This window comes from Nannospalax galili, unplaced genomic scaffold, assembly GCF_000622305.1.
Source record: "Nannospalax galili isolate Female #2095 unplaced genomic scaffold, S.galili_v1.0 scaffold1299, whole genome shotgun sequence".
NCBI classification, from domain to species: domain Eukaryota; kingdom Metazoa; phylum Chordata; class Mammalia; order Rodentia; family Spalacidae; genus Nannospalax; species Nannospalax galili.
Genome location: NW_008343660.1, coordinates 59,344 through 67,400, shown reverse-complemented (window position 1 = coordinate 67,400; position 8,057 = coordinate 59,344). Strand labels below are relative to the sequence as shown.

The 8,057-nt window shown below is 42.8% G+C and overlaps 1 protein-coding gene across 3 annotated transcripts in view; it reads left to right on the top strand.

Moving 5' to 3' along the window:
* The first annotated feature begins 1,931 nt into the window (after positions 1-1,931).
* Casp8ap2 (caspase 8 associated protein 2) overlaps positions 1,932-8,057 on the top strand; it is a 35,699-nt gene continuing 29,573 nt past the window's right edge. Inside the window, exon 1 of one of the 3 annotated variants that reach the window (XM_029566867.1) lies at positions 1,932-2,080. The gene's annotated coding sequence lies outside the window, so the exon portion shown is untranslated. Of the gene's footprint in view, positions 2,081-2,156; positions 2,406-8,057 lie in introns of those variants that run through there. The other 2 variants (XM_008839953.3, XM_029566866.1) reach the window with 2 other exon arrangements.

The following is an 8,057-nucleotide window of genomic DNA, read 5'->3' as shown; positions in this document are numbered from 1 at the left end:
TCTCTGGCCTCTGCAGGCATACATGTACCTGGTGCACTTATATGCATGTAGGCAAAACTTTCATATACATAAAATAAAAATAAACACAATTTTGAAAATTGGGGCCTTTTTAGAAAATTTTTTTATTTACTTTCAATGTGTATAAATGAATTGCCTGCATGCATGTAAGTGCACTTGTGTCGTGCAATGCCCACAAGTCAGAAGAGGGTGTGGGATTCCCTGGAACTGGAGTTACAGATGATTGTTAGCTGCTATGTGGGTACTGGGATTCAAACTTGGGTCCTCTGCAAGAGTAGACAGTTCTCTTAACTGCTGAGCCATCTCTCCAGCCTCCTTTTTGAAAAATCTGAAGTATGCAGTAAACTGATATAACAAATTATTATACCTAAATGAACAAACTTGAGGAAGCAAGTAGAGATTAAGATTAGGAGACATCTAGGACTAGTGGTATAGGCATGTAAGCTCAGCTTTCAAGAGCATTACAAGTTCAAGTTCATTACAAGTTGCCTAGGCAACTTAGAGAGGCCTTGTCCTCAAAATGTAAAACAATGGGTTGGGGAGATGGTTCATAGGGTAAAGGCTCTTGCTGCCAAGCCTGATGACATGAGTTGAATCCCTGAGAGCCACATGGTGGAAAGAACTTACTCCCACAAGTTCTCTGATCTTCATAGGTACCTACACACACACACACACACACACACACACACACACACACGTAAAAAAAGAAAAATTTAAAGTGCAAGTAGTAGGGAGAAGTTGGTGGTATAGCTCAGTGGTCAAGTGCCTAATATGTGACAGGTTGTAGGCTCAACTTTCAGTACTCAACAGCAAAACAAAACAAAAAAATGGGAAGACTGGTGATGAAATAGATGGCTTTTTTTTGCTTTCCCATCCAGCAGTCAGGAAGGCTGCAATCCAGGGGCCAGATCTACCAACACTGCTGGTACCTGTGAACCAAAGTTCCCAGAAAAACTGCATCTTGAAACTGAACATTCCATAAAGGCTGATCAACTGATTAGAACTTCAGTGGTTGTGGAGAATTGGAATGTTGCAGGTCCAGAGCCTAATTACCACTTGTCTTGGGCCATCTTTAGCCCCCTAAATTGCCACCCTTGCCCACCTTCGTTGCTGACTTAACATCCAGTGACTAACACAAACCTTTTGGAATGTATTAACTTGGCTGACCACCCGGTCCCATCAATCAAAAAGCTAAGAATGTCACCAGATAGCACCAGAGACCTATAGTAAAAATCCCCCACCTTTGCCATGCCTACTGAATGTATCCACCATGTATTTGAAATGTCTTGATTTATGACTTTTGTTCTGTTACTATAAAAGCTCTGTTAAACTATTACTATGTTGGAACATGGAATTTGGGGTAACCTGAATCTGTGTTCCTGGACCATGGCCACTCATATTTGGCTCCAGAATAAACTCTCTCACCTTTGAGGTGAGTTATGCTTTCTCACTGATACACCTAAAGATTTCTGTAACACAATTCGGGTATTCTACCTTCTAAAACTCCGTCCACTCCCCTAAATTAGTATCACCTCCTTCAAATTTCCCAAATCCTGTGCTAAAATCGTCTGCAGGCAAGATACCGACTAAGGGCCAGCACCGACCACTGTCTAACAAGCAGCTGAAAATCTACAGAATAAAGAACTAAATGACCAAAATTCTTCCACTTGATCTTAGCAAAGCTCAGAGTTTATTTTCCCTTTCATCAGCCCTTCCCTGGCCACGCCCACTTCCGCTTGGGTGATGCCCCTTCCGTGAGGAAGTTCCACCCCATCGTTCCCCTGTCACCTCCTGCCCCTTTCGCTTAAGAACAGCAGACAAGAGAGTTTGGCGCCAACGAGATCTTTTTCCTCCATTCCAAAGGCGGGAACTGGTTGTGAGCGCCCAGACGTGCCTTGCGTCTAATCTGATTGGTCGTGGACGCTCGGTCCCGCCTTCGCGTCCTGACGGCGCTTTACAATTGGTGGAGACCGCGGAGAGTCCTGGGTGTGCAGAAGGAGCCGGCGGCAGGCCTGGCCGGGCTGTGCGGGCCGGGCCGGGCTGAGCGGGCCGGACCGCGCGGGTAAGTTCCTGCGGCCCAGCGCGGGGAGCCGGCTGCGTGGTGCGGCTTCATCCTCAACGGGCCGGGAGTCTGGGAGGCCGTGGGCGTTGATCTGCGGCGGCCAGGGAGATGTGCGAAGGGCCTGACGTCGGCCGCAGGTAGTGGGCTCCCGGGTCTGGGGGGCCCCGGCCTGGAGGGGTCCCTCGGAGGGCCTGGGAGGAGCATCGCCCTCCCCGTTGGCCCGCCTCTCCCCCAGCGTGTCGACTGGTCCGTACTCTTCAAAGCTTTAGCTGTCGTTCTGGAGTGTCAGGCGCTCACTGACGTGGGCTCTTCCGAAGCTGCTACCGTGAGTTTTTTATGCTGGTCTCTACTGCACCTAGAACCATCCCTACTGACTAGAGTGTGCATGTACAAAGTGCAGTATCTCAGCATTTGGGTTTCAGAATCAGGTTGGTTTTGACTGATTGTTCGACTTCTCCCTGGTCTTTTCTGCTGTCTTCACAACGCCAGCAGCAGACCTTTAGCCTCTCTGCAAGGCCTGTTCCCCATATCCCCGGCGCCTCTTAGGGAGGGCAAGAATTTTTTCATCCATTTCCACCCGCTCAGATTATTTTCTCATAGTTTTTCCTGCCATTTTACAGGAGATGGCCTTTAAAAATAGCCAACAATTTTTATAGTTTAAGGAATATTCTTGATTTTTGTCATCTTGCTGGGGTTTAATCCCATCTCTCCATTTACCAGCTGTTTGCCTTGGGCAGATTTCCTAATTGGCTGTGTCATTTTCCTCATGTTAAATGGGATAAAGAATAGTGTGGGCCCATTTCAGGATGTTTTAAAGTAAACGAATACTTTAGAGTATTTAAGTCAGTACCTGACACAGTAAATGTGTAATATGTGTTGCTTAGAGCGTAGAACTAGACTCTGTCTTTTATTTAGCTTTTTTTCCTATTTTTTCTCTACAAATTCTAGATTTAAAAAATACAAACTTTAGACTTCCTCTAAGATATTGACCAATCAAAAAAGACCAGATGGGTGGTAGACGCCTTAAGTCCCAGCATTCAGGAGGCAGAGGCAGGTGGAACTTTGTGAGATCAAGGCCAGCCTGGTCTATACAGTGAATTCCAGGCCAGCTGTGGGGCTACAGGGAGACCCTGTTTCAAAAAGGCAAAACAAATCTCTCACCTGTGCATAAGCACACTTATAAGTTCTTTAACAGCTCTTTTTGGTGCTAAGGATTGGCATGTTCCAGGCCCTTGAGTGTGCCATACTATCACTGTGCAACATTCCTAGCCTGACAACTGTTTTTACTCATTAGGTTCTCAGCCTTAAAAATTTCACCTCCACACTTTTCACAGACACACTTCTGTCTATAGTAACTCATTATATCTTAAGATCTTAAAATTGGAAAAGATGAGAGGAAGTATTAAAAAGTCTCTTTTGGGGAAATATTTTAATACAGAGTATACTTCTCTTGCTTTTTGTGGGTGAGTCCAGGAGAATCACTGACCTTTGTGACTTTTAAATGTGTCACCAAGATGCTGATGAGTTCCAAACATAGTACCTACTGTGGTCTCTCTTTTTACGTAAATCTGTTGGAGGGTTCTCTTTCCAGGTCTGTTAGACAGTGTCATTTGGTTGTCATGCAGGTAATTCATATCTTTATTTCTCTATTGCCATTGAAGACAAGCCTTCTACCATATCAGCTAGAAACTCCGGAATCGTCTTTGATAAATTTGGAATTTCATAACTCAACAAATGATTATTTTATTACTTATCAATTCCCAGGCATGTACTAAGAGCTGAGGATACAGGTGAACAGAACGGAGACAATCCTTGTCTTTATGGATCTTAATGTCAGTAAGGTGGCTATTTCAGGACTCCCACAAAAAGTGTAATATTTAACTGTGGAAAGAAGTCATGTAGGAAAAGGACACAATAGTGTAAGAATACAAAACAGTTCATGATGCAGTGGGGAGAGAGAGAGTGGCTAGGGGAGACTTAACATTACTTAAGTCAGCGTATCAGAGTTAAATGATGGTAGAGTGTTGAGCAGACAGCATCTTTCAGAGTCCTGAGTGTAAGAAAACAAGCAGCATGTTCACACAAGAGGAAAAAGCCAGTATAACAGAGCATAGACTGCTGAGGAATGGGGGTGAATCACAAAAAGCACCAGTTCAGTGGGTACAGGCCAGGTCTTACAGGATCTTAGGGGCAGAATTGTTATAAGATTTGTTTTTTATCGTAAGATTAGCAAGAACCACTGAAAGGCTTTAAGCAGAAGAGAGAACATGGTCAGTTTTGCATTGTGAAAAGGGAGCCCGGGGTGGTGAGATGGCTCAGTGGGTAAAGGCACCTGCCACCAAAGCCTGACAACCTGATTTCCATCCCATGGATCCACATGGTAGAAGGAGAGAACCAGTTCTCCGCAACCATGCACATGCTCATAAATAATTACAAATATAATTGTTTTTTAGAAAAAGACAGTACAGCTGGGTGTGGTAGCCCATGCCTTTAATTCCAGCACTGGGGAGGAAGAGGCAGGTGGAGATCTGTGAGATCAAGGCCAGGCTGGTCCACATAGAGAGTTCCAGTTCTAAAACCTTACATTTACTTATTTATTTTTATTTTTCGTGTTTAGCCTGTAGGTATATAAGTGTACTTACCTCATGCACCACCTACAGAGGCCATAAGAAGATGTTGGATACCCTTGTATGGGCAGTTTTTAGCTGCCATGCTGCTGCTGGGATCTGAACCCAGGTCCTCTGGAAGAGAAGCTTGTGCTCTAACACTGAGCCATCTCTCCAGCCCCCTCAAACCTTACATTCTAATCTTGCTTTCACACATTGTAATCTGTGAGTATTCCTATACCTGGACTTGTTTGCAAACTCATAGGTAGATTTGGTAGGAGCAAATTTGGTATCTGTAGTAGGGGCCTAAAACAATTGAAATAGCAGTAAATGGGACAAATGCTGCAGGTAACATCAATAGGCTGTTAGAGAATGTTAATGTTACTTCAAGAAATAGAGATGTCAGGTGGTGAGCAGGTATTGATAAAACGATGTCTTTTTGTTTTGGACTTGCTGGGTTTTTTCTTATAGTAGGAATGCATTATCTTCAGCATCTTATTACTGACTATTGGTTTATATTAGTACAGGCAGTTCCTAATTTTCAGGTACTTCGAGGAGGAGACAAGATTATTACCCTTACCTTTGTGGCAGTACTTGGCTTTTATCCCTTTTCCTCTTGTGTTCCATGCAAGTTTCTCCCATCAGCAGTTGAATCCAGGGATAACTTATGTTAGTATAGTTAATTTGAGATGAGATTAATATCTAAATTCATAATCTTAGGAAACTACTCAGATATATTTAAGTGTTCAAAGGTACTTGTAGTTAGGTGTTACCTACATTGTAATGGCCAAAGCTCTGTGAAATTCTTTAGATGCTACTTTTCCATGGAAGATGGAGACTGAATAGGCTTTGAGTGAGGCCACCAGATCCCTCATAAAAGATGCAATAGATTGATGGGAGGACTAAGGAAGGATTGAGGGAGGTAAGCATCAGAGATTATATAGATGTAGAGGCAGTCATAGATTTTATCTGAAAGCTCTCTGGGCTGAATGAATGGCTCTGGTTTGTTTTTGTTTTTTTGCCTAAAAGGAACAAACCAGGCTTAAGCCCTTTTCAGACAAAGTCCGTCTATACTGAGACTAGAGGAAGAATGGAGGGTAAAGACATTACTTGCAAGCCCAGATTCTTTTTCTGGGCTTGCTGCATTCAGCTATGCTGGTGTGCTTTGGATAGTACTATTACTGTGCACATTACTCGTTTTTATTGTAATAGATGTTCTAAACACAGTATGTTCAGTGTGTTGATGGAATAAAGGAACAGGGATTAACTTTGTAGTGCTGAAGGTTGAACCAAGAGCCTTGTTCTTACTAGGCAAGTTAGTGTTCTCACTGAGTTAATATCCCCAGTGGTACAAAATTTTAGTATCCTGTGAATACCTGTGAATATCATGTGAACATATTTTATTTGTTATATTGACATTTTCTGATTTCTTAATGTCTGAGCTAATTAGCATTGTATAAATATGTGCTATGAGAGCAACAGAATTTCTTATATGGTTGAATGAAGTAGATTGGGGACAGTGTGACATAGTTCAAAAGTACTGATAGCCATTTCTGGAAAGACTGAGTTTGATGCTAGGGAAGCTTAACTGTTATTTTTGTTTTTTTATTTTAATTATCATGAAACAAGCTAGACATCACAGGTTGACTTTGGCTTCCTTGTAGAAAATGGTAAGACAAAAAGGGTTTTATTAGTTTGGAAACTTTAGGAGGTAGCCCTGGCTGGTCTGGAACTGATCTTGTAGACCAGGCTGGCCTCAAACTGAAAAGGATCTGCCTTCCTCTGCCTCCCGAGTGCTGGGATTAAAGGTGTGCACCACCACGTCCAGCCCTTTAATTATTTTTATTTTATATGTATGGGTGTATTGTCTGCGTATAGGTAGGTGCACCCATGTTGTACAATTCCCTTGGTGGTCAGAAGAGGTCGTTGGATTCCCCTGGAACTGGAGTTAAGGACAGTTGGTAGCTGCCATGTGGGTGCTGGGAATCGAACCCAGGTCCTCTGCAAAACAACCAGTGCTCTTTTTTTTGTTTTTTAATGTGTATGCGTGTATTGCCTGCATGTAGGTAAGTGCACCTGTGTTGTGCAATGCCCACAGAGGACAGAAGAGGCTGTTGGATCCCCTGGAACTGGAGTTACAGACAGTTGTTAGCTGCCATGTGGATGCTGGGATATGAACCCAGGTCTTCTGCAAGAACAACCAGTGTTCTTAAATGCTGAGCCATCTCTCTAGCCCCCTACTTTTACAATAATTTAAGAAATAATGACATCTGAAACTGGGACAATAGCTGGACTCTAGAGTAATGGATTCAGGATTTGCTTTCAGGTATTTTGATAGCTCTTGGGAGTGGTTAGAATCAGTGTCAAAGGCTTTGAGATAACTGAGGGGTTGCTGAGGTGTATGTATGACCTGAGGAATGCACACTGGAAACCTTTACCCAGCATGGGTCATGCCTTCTCTTCCTAGCCTTCCCCAGATTGTATACTTTAGCCCTCCCCAAATCCAGGAGGCCATATGTGATTAGGGCCAAATTACATACAGTTGGCTGGGAAGAATGGCTGCATAATGCAGTGAGGGTCCAGTGACCCTGCTTGGCCCTCCTTTAATGAATGACCACAACTGTCAACAAGCTAAATTGTGATGATGTTTAGCGATTGGGCTCAGCTGAAGTCGTGATGATGGTAGTTATTTCATGCAGAAGGGCCTGCTGTATAGCATCATCTTATTAAAAGAACCTGGAATCTAAAAGAATTTGTTGCTAGGATCCACATATGATGAAGAACATATGTCATTTGTTTTTCTGAGTCTGTGTTACTTCACTTAGTATAACAGTTTCTACATCCATTTACCTGAAAATTTCATTATTTCATCTTTCTTTACTGCTGAATAGAGCTCCATTATGTAAATATACCACATTTTTGTTAACCACTCAGTTGAAAGGTACTTAGCTTGCTTCCATCTCTTAGCTATTGTGAAAAGAGCAGCAACAAATGGTTGTACAAGTGTCTCTCCAATAGGATGAGTCCTTTGGGTATATGCCAGGGAGTGGTATAACTAGGTCATATGGTAGGTTCGTTTTTAGTTTTTTCAAGAGTTCTCCACACTGTTTTCCATAGAGGTTGCATGAGTTTGCAATCCCACCATCAGTGAATGAGCCTTCCCCTTTCTCCACATTCTGGCCAGCATTTGGTATCATTTGTTCTCTTGATCCTAGTCAGTCTGGGGTAAGATAATACCTTAGGGTGGTTTTAATTTGCATTTCCCTAATTACTAACGATGTTCAATACTTTTTGAGATGATTCTTAGCCATCTTTATTTCTTCCTTTGAGAACTCTGTTTAGATCTTTAGCCCATCTTTTAATTGGGTCAT